We start from the raw sequence: 14,154 nt of genomic DNA on the forward strand, positions 1-14,154 counted from the left end.
GGTGTTTCCCCTGGTAAGCTAGGGACCAGAGGTGCAGCTGGAGATGTCTTCTCCTCTGCCCAAAACAAGTAAAGGGGTGTTGGGACCAGGGACAGCAACGCATGCTGACTCACTGCAGCACATGATTGCTGTTGATGGCGTCAGGTCTCCAGATAGACAGGGTCAACAGATGGCCACTAGGCTCCGGCTTCTAGGCCTGACCCATGACACACTTCCTCCAGAAGCCTCCACAGCCTTCCCAGAGAGCACTATCAGCTGGGGCTTAAACATCAGACACCCAGGGGCTACGGGGACATTTTGACATCCAAACCACAGCGACCCCCAACTTCCAGTTGACCACTCTTGCACCTCGGGGTCACCCAGGAGCCAAACCTCTCCCTGTTGCCCCCAGTGTGGCTTTCATTACCCTTGTATATGTCCCAGCCTCTGGCTGCTGGCTGCGCACTGCTCAGTAGGTCTGGGTGGGGAGCCTGAAAACTACTTCCAACAAACTCCCAAGAGGGGCTTCTACGCGTCTGAGGTGCAGAGCTGGGAAGGAAACACTGGCCAATCCCAGGCCATGGGAGGTCAGCCTTGCTTGAGTTTTCACCAAAAATGTGTGGGAGACTCTGCCTTTGGGCTGGGGCAGAGCAGATAAACAGAGACAGTCCAGACTACGCCATGGCAGCTGCATGCTGTGGGGCAAAGTAAGTCCCCTGACGTGTGTGTTCCTCTATAGGTGCCATTTCTGCCCCTTCCCGTCTTTAGTCCTTCCCTTGGGGGTGCTGAGAAGAGGTTGGACTTGGGCACAAAAGCCCACCTTCTGAGCTTGCAAAGCTCTTAGAAGGGGCCTTTGTGCCAGCTTGGGCCCCTACTGTCTGTCTCTACCTCTCCAGGGCTAAGATTGCAGACTCCTATCACCACACTTTATCCACTGGGTGGGGGTCCACTGAGCTGACCCTCCAGCCCCTAATGATGACTTTAAAAAATGGTGTTTATGGGGCTAGAGAGATGGATTAGTGGTTAAGTTGCTCACCTGTGAGGCCTAAGAGCCCAGGTTTAATTCCACAGTACCCACATAAGCCAGGTGCACAAAGTGGCACATGTGTCTGCAGATCATTTGCAGTGGCTGGAGGCCCTGGCACACTCATACTCATTCTCTCTCTCTTTTTCTCTCAAATAAGTAATTAAATAAAAATACTTTTTAAGCCGGGCGTGGTGGCGCACGCCTTTAATCCCAGCACTTGGAAGGCAGAGGTAGGAGGATTGCTATGAGTTCAAGCCCACCCTGAGACTACATAGTTAATTCTAGGTCAGCCTGGAGCAGAGGAAAAAAAATATATATATATTTTTTTATATATTAATATTATATATATATATAATATTATATTAATATATTAATATATATATATATATACATACATACATATATTAATGAATGAATTTTAGGCTGGGCATGGTGGTGCATGCCTTTAATCCCAGCACTTGGGAGGCTGAGGAAGGAAGATTGGTATGAGTTCGAGACCAGCCTGAGACAACAGAGTGAATTCCAGGCCAGCCTGGGCTACAGTGAGACCCTACCTGGAAATGCATACACACACACGCGCACACACACACACAGAGTTTTTTAAATATATTTTTAAATATATTTTTTTAAATATATATTTTTTATTTTATTTATTTATTTTTTAAATTTTATTTATTTGAGAGTGACAGACACAGAGAGAAAGACAGATAGAGGGAGAGAGAGAGAGAGAGAGAGAATGGGCGCGCCCGCCTCTGCAAACGAACTTCAGACGCGTGCGCCCCCTTGTGCATCTGGCTAACATGGGACCTGGGGAACCGAGCCTCGAACCGGGGTCCTTAGGCTTCACAGGCAAGCGCTTAACCGCTAGGCCATCTCTCCAGCCCTCACACAGAGAGTTTTTATTTTAAAATGCAAAATAGTGAGTAGAACTCCATTTAGAAGACAGAAGTTTATGCAAGAAATAGCTTCAGGGGCTTATTCAGCACCCAGCGGTATTCTTCCCAAACCGTCACCTACGTCCTGAGCTCTACCACATGTTTGACACCTGGTTTTTGCCTAATAGCTCACCCTTCTCACAGCCCCATATGCCAGATGCTATGAGTGGCACCATTCTGCAAAGAACAGGTCCCAGGTTGCCCTGCCTGGGCGCTTGGACCTGAGTTCAGAAGGCCGACAACCCGACCCTCCAGAAACTGATAAGCTCAGAGCCACTCGTTCTGAGTCTACTGTACGACTTTAAAACTTGTGGACATTCTCAGGAGCCCAAATCAAATTGTCACAGGGACACAGAGATAGAGATTGGGCATCTCCATCATATACACTGAGCCTGGGAAATGTATAATGTAGGGCATTCTAATCAGTCAGCCAGTCCCCAGCTGCTGACTAATGTCACAACAGGCCCTTCTTGATGCTGGAGACAGAGACGGTGTGATGCCCACAAGCCCAGGAAGGGCAAGGCAGAGGCGGGCCAGACAGGACCTCGCACCTTCCAGGATGAAGTCACGGGGCTCTCTTGACATATCCTGACCCCCCTGCAATGCCGGACCCCAACAAGCACTACAGCAGTAGAAAGGAAAGGCTAGCTGAGCAGGCCTCCATCCTCCCTAGGAACCTTCAGTGGACAGAAAGCTGAGCTCAGACTCACAGATCCAGTCCCCCTTCCGAGTCCAGGCATGGTGGTGTTTCACCCAGATTTCTGCCTGCAGCCCTGAGACAATCCCTGAAAGCAGCAGCGACCATAGTGTTCTGTGCAAGGAGAAACCCCCCCCCCCCCATGACTCTTAGGACCTATGATCACAGCTAGGACTCAGTGAAGTGTCTGATGAGCAAATGATTGAATGTGATGAGAAGAAGGAATATGTACTGCATTGGAGACGGGGGTGTGACTTATAGCCCATGACCAAAGTTTTGGGGGTGTGGCCCAATAACCTACATATCAGACTCAGCTGAGACATCGACACTGGCATCTGAGTGGTAAAAATACCAACAGTCTCCGTGCGCCTGTGCACTAGCCCTCCAGGCCCATGGGTGGTCTGGGCAGCATTCTTTCCCAACTAGTCATAATCTGATCTTCCCACTAGCGCCGGCAGGAACGGACTATGATAATCGCCAGCGAGGCTGATGACTGAGGCTGCATGCCCGGCAGAACTGGGGCCCGACCTCAGGTCTTCCTTGGACATGCTTAAAGCCGCAAGGAACCTCACCCTCACTTTAGAAATGACAAACTAGACATCAGAGAGGCCAAGGCGATCCACAGCACAACGGAAACGAAACCTCAAAGGCTAGGCATGGTAGAGCATACCTGACATCCCTGAACTTTGGAGGTGGAGGCAGAAGAATCAGGAGTTCAAGGCAAGCCTCTGCTACATCACAAGTTCAAGGCTCACCTGCGTTACATGAGGCCCTGTCTCTAGAATCAAAAAAAACCACTAAGAATGTACCCAAGTAACCCAATGTCCATCTCAGAGTTTGCCAAGACGCCCATGGTGGCAGATTCCTGAAATCCTAGCACTACGGTGGTGGAAGCAGGAGGATCATGAGTTGAAGGTTAGCCTGAGCTACATAGCTAGACTGGAGAGATGGCTTAGCAGTTAAAGCACTTGCCTGCAAAGCAAAAGGACCCAGGTGCAATTCCCTAGGACCTACATAGGCCAGATGCACAGGGTGACACATGTATCTGGAGTTTGTCTGCAGTGACTGGAGGCCCTGGTGTGGCCATTCTTTCTCTCTCTCTCTCTTATAAATAATAAATATTTTAAGAGTCATGTAAGTGAAACCAACAAAACAAGCCATGGACATTCTGCAAGTGGTTCAGGAATGAAGGCTGGCTACTCCAGATCCTCTGAGGGGGTCCCATTCCCTGTCAGGGTGGGGGAGGAAGGGAAGAGGCCCTCAGCCTAGTAGAAGCAGCCCTGGGGTCACACTGCCTGGCTTGCCCCACATCCAGCCTTGCAGCCTCTGCCCCTGCCTTCAGCAAACCCCTTCTGGGCATCCGCTCTGGTCCTACCATTACAGGCAGTATTCAAAGGTTCACTCCTAGAGGCTGGGCCCAGACTTACAAGCATCACCCAGAAGTAGCATTTCCCTCTGCTTTTGAACCCCAGATCTCCCTCAGAACAGGCAGGAGCCAGAAGATTCACAGTGCTGGTCCCTTGCCAAGTGTTGCCGGAATAGCCTGGAAGTAGACAGGTCTGTTCACAGAGGTCTCTATGGGGACCCCCTCCCCACAGGGCATCAGACACCCTGAGGCCTCAGAGGCCACAACCAAGTCATTCTGTGGTTTCCACACATCAGATGCGGGCATCAGCTTTAAAAATGGTGTGAAACCAAACAGACCCACAAACATCCCCCAGGTCCAACCAGACCAGGATCCAGAACTGAGGGAGGTCCCAGACTAGGGGACAAGACCCCGGACGGGGTTCCTACCCTCTCAGTGGAACTCCCAGAGGAGAGTTCATTCAGTCTGCAGTGTCTTAGCAGTGTGGGGAACAGAACAGCTGCTCACTTGCTGGTGGCTGACTCAGGGACTATACACCCTGAGGTGCTGAGCATGCCTTATAAGGCAGGGGCTTAGAGGTGGAGAGTCATAAGGAGACAGTGGGGAGAGCTGAGGGCCAAGAGGTTTGGAGTTGACCAACAAGTTTGGGACAGACCTTAAAAAGCCCTTAACTGCAGTTGCCTGGGAACGGCATCCTAAGCTGTGGTTTGCTATCTTTTTCAGGTGAAGCCCTACCCTGTTCCCTGTGGATTCAGAGAGACTGCCAGGCTAGCCTGCTCTCTTGGGACCTTCTCTCACCCCTCCCTCCTTCTGAGGGGCTTCAGGAAAGCCAGGCTGGATTGGTTCTGTAGGAAGGAGACCATCATAGACCTGGTTTTCTGAGGGTCCATTAGGACAAAGAAACCCTGAAGAGGCGGGAGATTTCCCAGCACCAAAGGAGTGTGGCAAGTGAAGGTCAATCCCAGGGTACATATACTGGGTACCTCAGGCTGGCCTTGACCTCAGCGTTCTCCCATCTCAGTCTCCCACGTGCTGGGATTGGAGGCGAATGCCACTACGCCTGGGCCATTTCACCATTACCACAAACTCAAGAGGTGTGTTTCTTTCTTCCTTTCTGTTTCGTCGATGAGGAAGTCGACACAGAAGCTAAGGAACCTGTCTGAGGGTTGCTGAGGTAGGTTCGACTTTAGAGTCTTTTAAATATGCATAGTTTATTTATTTGTAAGGAGAGGGGAGAGAGAGAGAGAGGAAGAATACGAATGGGTGTGCCAGGGCCTCTAGTCACTGCAAACAAACTCCAAACACAAGCACCACTTCGTGCATCTGGCTTTATATGTGCACTGGGGAACTGAACCTGGGCCATCAGGCTTTGCAAGCAAGTGCCTTTAACCACTGAGCCATCTCTCCAGCCCAACTTTAGAGTCATGATCACTAGATATTGCCTGCTAATCAGGGGAGGAAGCAGGGTTATGCTAGGTAAGGACAGGGCACCCTGCTCATGGTCACACTCAGCAGCAACAATGAGGACAACAAAAGTGATACAAATTAAAGCCAGTTAGAAGTCCCTTACCTGGGTAGCTGGCCTTGAGAAGTCTAGCGTCCACGTTTCCTGGAGGCACCTCCAAGGTTCACCTGCTGTGACAACGGAGGCAGAAGGGCTGGCCCTGCAGACTTGGAGCTATGCTGCAGGTGTCCACCTGTCGGGGGGAGCAGGAGAGCCATGACTGCCTAGTGGGACTGAAAGGGTCACCCCCAGCCCCACCCTGCCCTGGGTCCCTCCTTCCTGCCTGCAGTGCTCTTGGGGACCCAGGCGGTACTGTGGGAAGGCAAAGACTGCAGAACAGTTCGAAGACATAGAGGTGTGCGTGAGTTGGTACATGCGCACCAGAGTGAAACATGCCAGCAGCCCACCCACCGCACAGGGCAAGGAACCCTGGAGAGCAGCTGCTCGGCAAACAGCCCCAACCCACTTCCTTGTACAACAGAACTTCAGATATCTACAGGAGTGAGGGAGGTGTCTGGAGTATGAGCCCTTTAGAGAGTAACCATCCTTCCTCATGTGAAGACACCTCCATGGGATGTTCCAGCAAGACAGATCCACCCATGGTTTCTAGACACCAGTAAGGACACTGCTACCCAGAGAGGCGCAGTGACTTGGCCAAAGTCACACAGCACATTGGTAGCAGCGCAAGTGGAAGTCTGGATCGGCGCAACCCTGTTTTGTAGCAGACCGATTTTGTAGCCCCAGCAGCAGCCCAGCCCTCAGCAGGAACCCACTGCATGCGGTAGGTACATGGGTACCCACTCTGGTCAGCTATGGATCCTGGCACAGAATTGCTTCAAGCCTGGACAGAGTGCAGGAAGTCATACCCAGCGGTCAGGAGCACAGCGTGGGAGGCAGGTGGATGTTAGTCACATGTAAGGACAGCCTGTTTCCAGAAGTGGGACCCTGCCAGGTCAGGTGTCCTCTCAGAGTGTCAGTCTCCGCTGTCAACAGGATGGACAACAGCATCTCTCTCCAAAGACTGCTGGGAATGAGACTGATTCATGAAGCCCACAGAACACTGGTATGTAGAAATTGCTTTTGGGGTTTTTTTTGTATTACTTTCCCCCCCAAGACAGTGTCTCACTCTAGCCCAGGCTGACCTAGAACTCACAGATATCCTCCTAACCTCTGTCTCAGGAGTGCTGGGATTAAAGGTGTGCGCCACCACGCCCAGCTAGAAATTGTGTGACAAGCATTAGGCAAGTGATGGGAGTGGCATGTATGCAGGGCGCGTCTCATACACAGGTGGAGAGGAGGTGTGGGAGAGGAGGGGTGGGGCACAGGGAGTCATCTGTGGCCTGGAGTGCCTTTAAACAGTCGATCTCTAAATTTCTCCAATCATTCCACTCTTGGCCTTCTGTTTCCCTTTCACAGGCCCTCATGGCCCCCACCTGGCTTGCCTGCCCTTCCCTCTAGACTGTGAAACCCCAACCTGTTCACGGGATCCTCCACCCCAGCCACCAAGTACTGCGCCTTTCACCAGCCAGCAAAACGCAAATGTCATTAGAGCTCTGCAAGCTGGTGAGCGCTTGTCGCTAATGTCACACCAGAAGGCATCCGGAGCTGAGAACTGGGGAGAGGCTAGGGGACAGATGGGGGACAGTCCCAGCTTTTCCAAAAGGGTATGATAAATAAGTAAGCAGCTTCAGGAATGAGGTGACAAGGGTGACTGTCTTGGAGGCAGGTCAGGTCCCTGTGCCTCGGGCTGGCTTGCCGTGATTCGTCTCTGTTTCAGTCACCCAGCCCATTCCAGGTCTATCTCAGCCCCTCTGAGTCCCTTTCCAACATCTCGCCTTCTCTGTGGCCCCCAACTTGAAAACCTCATCTGGGGGACCCCTGCCTACACGTATCCCCAGCCCACACCCCTCAAACCAGCTGGGAGACACAGATCACGGGTAAGGAACAGATGCAGGAAGGGGCTGCTCCTCTCAAATTGGAGGCAGCGGCAGCGGGCTCCACAGGGATTAGCGGGCAGGGCTTGGGGGTTCCGATTCCAAGGCCAAACTACCTTGCCATGAGCCCCATGCTCTGCCTGGCCCCCAATTTCTCCATCTGTGATGGCTAACCTTGGCCCACCGTCTTCAGTCACTTGGAGCAGCCCTGACGCGTGAGGCTGGATAACTGACAGGTGACAAGGCCCAGGAAACCCGCCCACTCTAAGCTCCCGAGAGGCCCACAGGCACGCGAGCTTCCTGGACGAGGCAGCAGCTGGGCAGGGGTGGCGGGCAGGGCACTCTAGGTAGATGCAGGGATGGGGGAGACACAAGCACAGGGCAAGGGGCCGGCTGAGGACCCTGTCATTCCGCCTGCGGGATGAAGCGTGGATGTGCTGGGGACATCCTGGGGGCAGTGTGTCATATGCATCTCATTTCATCCTGGCAACACAGTCACATGCATTTTATGGGAGAGAAATAAGACTCAAGAGAGCTCAAATCAGCAGACCTGGCTGTGAGAGAGATTACATGTGTGCTCGGCAGAGTCCTCGGTCACTGTGGCCACCACACCTGTTGAAAGAATGTGACGAAAGCACCACAGGTGTCGCAACTGTGTGCACACACGGTCACAGGGTAGTGAGGCGGTGCAGCTCTGTGTCCGTAGGGAGAGAGTGGGTACGCGGTGCGTGAGTGTGAGGGGCTGGACACACACACGTGTGCCGTTGTCGTCAGCCAGTGAAGCTCCTGACCCACGACGGTCAGCTCCGGAGGACGTGGTCCAGCGGTGGACGGGGTTGGGCCATGGCAGTCACAAGGCCGGGTCTCCCCTCAGCTGCTGAAGAGGCTGAGCACTGGGAACTATGAGCCTAGGCTATTCTCACAGGTCCTGGTCTCCCCAGTCCTCCACGTTCCTGAAGCCAGCCTTCACTGTTGCTGGGTATACAGGTCTAGCCTGGTACTGTCGTGTGTACGTGGCGCCGCTGCAGTAGGTAAGGAAGCCAGGCAAGGCTGTGAGCATACAGGTGGAGTGGAGAGGCCCAGCCGTAGCTCAGCCTTGCATTCTCCCCTGATTGCTGCAGCCGTAGCAGAGATCATGACAGTTAAAACTGTTCTCTGAGCCTGTGGAAGCTGCTCTGAGGTGGAGTGGGCATATCCCATGGAAGGCTGTAGTTCTCAACCCAGGGGCTAGCATAGGCCAGAAAATAGGCCAGAGTTCCTTTGATTGAGAATGCAGTCAATGCCTTTACGTGAATCCCTTTTTCCCTCCTCAACCTCAATTTCCCCTTCTACAAAACTAGAGATCAGCAAGGGCCGGTGGTACATCCCTGTAATCCCAGCTACTTGGAAAGTTGGGGAAGGAAGATTACGAGTTCAAAGCCAGACTGGGATACACAGTAAAAATCTGTCTCCAAAGAAAAAATAAATAAAGGGGCAAAGGATGTAGCTCAATGGTAGAGCACTGAACTTAGCATGTACAAGGCCCTGGGTTCAATCTGGAGCCCTCCCACCCCAAAGAGGGGCCGTTCAATGAACACACAGGAGTGCAGACTTTTGGGGTCTTACTTTCCTGGACATTCCTTCCTACTCATAATCCATCTGGTGTCAGTGGTTCTTAAAGCTGCTGGGATGTGGGAAAGCAGTCTGACGTCCAAGTACCTGAGCAGGAAGGGCATGGCAGCCCTGGGAAGCTTGGGGAGCATGCAGGAGAGAGGGAGGAGGAACAATGACTGCTGCTGGAAGCAGGTAAAACCTGGGAAGAGTCTCTCCCTGAGCATGTAACAGAATAATCCCAAACACAACACCTGGATCCTGGAGGAAGAAAAATATCAAGGGGCTGCAGAAATGGCTTAGCAGTTAAGGCATTTGCCTGCTAAGCCAAAGGACCCAAGATCTCTTCCCCAGGACCCATGTGAGCCAGATGCATAAGGAGACACATGTGTCTAATTCCTTTGCAGTGGGTAAAGGCTTCTCTCTCTCTCTCACACACACACACACACACTATCTATCTACCACTTTCTCTCAAAATAATTAAAGAACTCTAACTCACTGAGGGTGACAAAGATTTTAAAAGGGAAAAGAAAATTCACATTTTGAAAGCATTAATTGAATACTTGCTGTGTTCCTGGGGCTCCCAGGACATAAATGGGCCTTCAAATGACCCCCCCACACACACAAAAAAATCACAAACAGGCCACCAAAGTCATTGGAGTTCAAGTGTGAAGGAGGGGTGCTTATAGAGTCAAGTGCTAGAGTTACCTAGGGAGGCCTCCTGGGAGACAGGCAGATCTGAACATCTGGTATAAAGAGAGCAAAATGTTATATTTCTCTACATTTCTTTATCTAGCCTAGGGAAATACAGAAGTCACTTCCTGGTAAAAGACTCTGCTCATAGTAGACAAACAGGAGGCTCTGATAATGGCAGGTAAACAAGAGACTCTGCTGGGATGAATAACATTTCTTGTGGGCTGCATTTTTGAGCAAACTCCATAAGATAAGCAGGACTCCTGGTCACAGGCCTACCTCACACCCACCAGGTGGCACTTCCTGTAACTGACCAACAGACCTGTTTACACGTTCCTTTTTTTTAAAAAAATTTTTGTGGCTATAACTGTCACATGTAAATTATGATTTAGGGTTGAACTTCCATCCTGTCATCTTGTTTTATTTCTGACATCATGTGGTTATTTCCAAAAAACGCTGACACTCTGGGGCTGGAGAGATGGCTTAGCGGTTAAGCGCTTGCCTGTGAAGCCTAAGGACCCTGGTTCAAGGCTCGATTCCCCAGGACCCACGTTAACCAGATGCACAAGGGGGTGCACACGTCTGGAGTTCGTTTGCAGAGGCTGGAAGCCCTGGGGCGCCCATTCTTTCTCTTTCTCCCTCTCTCTCTCCCTCTCTCCTTCACTTCCTTCCTCTCTTCTTCTCTCTGTCTGTTGCTCTCAAATAAAAAAAAAAAATTTAAAAAGCTGACACTCTGAACAGTTCAGGGCTGTACTCTGAGAATCTGGGGTGTAGGTCTGGTATACCAGACTTTGTTTTTCTTTTCTTTCTATTTTACCCAATAAAACTTCGCCTCACATTCCATGAGTCAATGGTCTTACTTGTATGGCACCCCATAACATCTTGGGGGCTTGTCCGGGATCCACATTTCAAGACCTCCCTCCCCAACTTTGGGGCAACTGAATCAGGGAAAGACCCCTAGTCTCAGCCTGAGAACCATATCTCCATCTGTCTGCATGTTCCTGGTTTTGGAGGCGGTAGCAAGCCATTGATGAGCAACATTTGCCCTGGACTGCTGGCTCCTTTTATGGGTAAGAAACCACTGGAGGTGCTTTTCCCACTCTTCTTTTTTTTATTCCTCTTTTTTCTGGTTTTCCTGGTTTTCTGATTATGAATGCTTTTCTGGGCCCAAGAAGGAAGCTGGACACAGCATTAATTCCCCTGGATGAAGGATCAAGGGGCCGCCCTTGACTGTCTCTGGCTGTGTTCAGAGATTTTGAATGGAGGGAGGTCTGTTTCTGGTTCAGTTTTGGTTTGACAGCCATGGCAATGTCACGAGATCCTTTATTCCTAACATGTTTGTGTTTGTTGTTGTGTTTGCTTGTCTTGTCCTTGTCTTTGAAGAAACAGGTCAAAATCATTCTGTTAAATAATCTCCTTTAAAACTGGTTAAAAAGCACTTTAAAGATCTTACGGAATAAAAGATAAACATTAAAATAAACTAAGCCTATTATCCTAGCTACTTGGAAAGCTGAGAAAGAGGTTCCAATGTGATAGCCTGACTCCATATTATTTTTTTAATTTTTTAAATTTATTTTATTTTTTATTTATTTATTTGAGAGTGACAGACACAGAAAGACAGATAGAGGGACAGAGAGAGAATGGCGCGCCAGGGCTTCCAGCCTCTGCAAACGAACTCCAGACACGTGCGCCCCTTTGTGCATCTGGCTAACGTGGGACCTGGGGAACCGAGCCTTGAACCGGGCTCCTTAGGCTTCACAGGCAAGCGCTTAACTGCTAAGCCATCTCTCCAGCCCCTGACTCCATATTTTAAACCATGTGACTTTTAAATTGCTTAATAAAAATAAGTACATAATTGTAATTTGAACTATGCCTGATATTTCCTCTTTTGTTTGGGTTTTAAACAAATAAGAAATTGTTTATAGACACCTTTTGGTTTCTTTAGTAATCCAAATAGTCCAACAGGTCTCTCCTAAAGGTTTTGTCTTTTAAAGTCATATTCAACTAAAGTCTATGGAGAGTTGAAATTTTACATAAATAATGCCATTCTTTGTGACATGATATCATAAATATAATTACTGAGTTTATGTTCTAGGTCAACTTCAGCTTTCATAGAAGATTATTCAAAACAACAAAATTCCCTCTGAGGTGATGACTCATAATTTTCCGGGTATTTAAAAAGATTATAATGTCCTGTGACTTAAAGAAGGAGGCCTGAGTTCTAGACCAGTCTGCCTCAAGATAGAAACAAAAAAATTTTCCTTAGTTACTCTTAATAAAAGAATTTCCAAATGTATTAAAAGTATTGCTAAAGATTATCCCCAAAATGGTTGTCATGTTTTGCCTTGTAGTCATAGAAAATGTATTTCATGGAGTTTATTAATAGGAGCTATCTCAAATCAATGGGTTACATAAAATCTGAAAGCATATATATACTGGTATTATAAAACAAGTCTGGTTGTCAGGTAGAGATTTTTTGGTGACCTAAATACTAAGGAAGGCTTTTTCTCTACAAATTTCCAATAATAAGATGGTTAACTTCTTGAAGCCAGACTACTTGCTTTTTGTCAGTAGATAATAAGATAAATCAATTTGGTGTAGTTTGTCTTAATACCCTTATAAGAAAGATAGTTAATTATGGGTTGAGATGAGAGGTTTAAAGAAACTGGGGAGGTATTTTTCAGTGTTAGACATAGAATGCTTGTTAAAGCTTTCTGAGTGGAACTTAGATCAGAATGTTAAAGTATGTGGATAAAGATGTGCATGTAGAAAGGATGTCAGAGATCTAAAAAGACCAAATTTTGCCTAAAACTAATTTCCTTTTAGAAGGAAAAGATAGCTAATTTTCAGGCCAAAATATGTTGGGATAGCTTACTTAAGCTTTATCAAATTTAAATCATAGATAAAACATAAAATTGTTTTTTGTTAATAAAAATGTCTATGGTACATAAAATCAATGGCTATCAAGGTTATGCTAAAATCATTGGTTGTCAAGTGGTGTTTTTTTCTTTCAAAACAAATTTGTCAAGGGTTGTATTAGAATTTAGTTAGCTGAACGGGTGTAATAGTGGCAGGTCTGTCATGGTGGAAACCAACTGCCCTCCAACTGAACTGGAGGCCTGCTCCATGGGAGGGAACACATCCCTGATACTGAAAACATAAAATAGGGGTAGTCATGAGCCCTAGGGGTGTAACATCTGCTGATGTCTGGAAAAATGTATATACTATGCTTATCAAACTGCCCAGTAAGCACTTCTCTGAATATTTATACCCTTATATTAACATTACTCTCACTTTGGGTAGAGAATCTTCTCTTTTCAGATGGCAGTGACCTTGGGATGACTCAGAAGGTATCATAGTGCTGGAAAGAAGTGATTGGAGTACTGACTAACATCTCAATCACACCTTCCAAGGGTCAGGGTCTAATGCAGAAGAGGTGGCAGAAAGAATGTAAGAGCCAAAGGAAGGGTAGGACTCCTTACAACATGCTCCCTCCAGATATAAAATGGCGTGGATATTCATGGATTCATAGTGTCTGACACTACCTATACAAAACCATCATAAGAGGAGGAAAAGACCATGACATCAAAATAAAAGAGAGACTGATTGAGATGGGGAGGGGATATGATGGAGAATGGAATTTCAAAGGGTAAAGTAGGGGGATGGAGGGCATTGCCATGGGATATTTTTTATAATCATGGAAAATGTTAATAAAAATTGAGAAAAAAGAAAATAATAATAATAATGATGATGTCACACATAAAAAGAAAGAATTTAGTTGGCTGTTTTGGCTCAACTAAGACCAGATTCTGCTCTATTGTATGAAAAGTAACTGTCTCAAGCATCTTAAGTCCAGTGCTTATGACAAAATTAAGTCTTAAGACATATTCCCTACTTTAGGGTACAGCCTCATGCTCAAGCAATGGTCCGCATCTGAAAAAAAAAAAATTTCAAACTCTAGTTCTGTTTCCAATGTTCTCTGGGTAATTGGTACCCACACAGGTATCTGAACTAATTAAAGATGTTATCAAATACAGGTGCTAAGGCTTTATACTGTCTTACTTGTCCTTTTCTGACAATTTTTAGGTTAAATTAGTTGGTTTGTTTATAAATTAATTAATATTGTTTTCAAGACTGGTAACAGGTTCTGCCTACATTTATAGGTATTAGATATTTAAAGTGTAAGATGTGTCTGCTTCCTATGCCTCAGATATGGCTTATGCTGCCACAGGACAACAAAATTTTAAAAGGTTGGACAAAATGATTTTAAGAAGCCCTTGTGCCATTCTTTAACTAAATCTATTTCAGTAATCAAATGTGCTCTGTATGTACATACATCCAGGCTGGTGTAACTTTCTTTCTAAGTGTGTTAATCACCTACTTTGAAGCCAAAGCCAGTTGGAATAATTGGAACACAAAGGTCCAATAT

General features: G+C 47.7%; 1 protein-coding gene across 1 annotated transcript in view; it reads right to left on the minus strand.

The window, feature by feature from the left end:
* Positions 1–14,154, minus strand: part of Tspan18 (tetraspanin 18) — a 179,940-nt gene that overhangs the window by 45,717 nt on the left and 120,069 nt on the right. Inside the window, exon 3 of the mRNA XM_045146130.1 lies at positions 5,575–5,701. The gene's annotated coding sequence lies outside the window, so the exon portion shown is untranslated. The remainder of the gene's footprint in view (positions 1–5,574; positions 5,702–14,154) is intronic.

The sequence above is a fragment of the Jaculus jaculus genome, chromosome 1 (assembly GCF_020740685.1).
Source record: "Jaculus jaculus isolate mJacJac1 chromosome 1, mJacJac1.mat.Y.cur, whole genome shotgun sequence".
NCBI lineage: Eukaryota > Metazoa > Chordata > Mammalia > Rodentia > Dipodidae > Jaculus > Jaculus jaculus.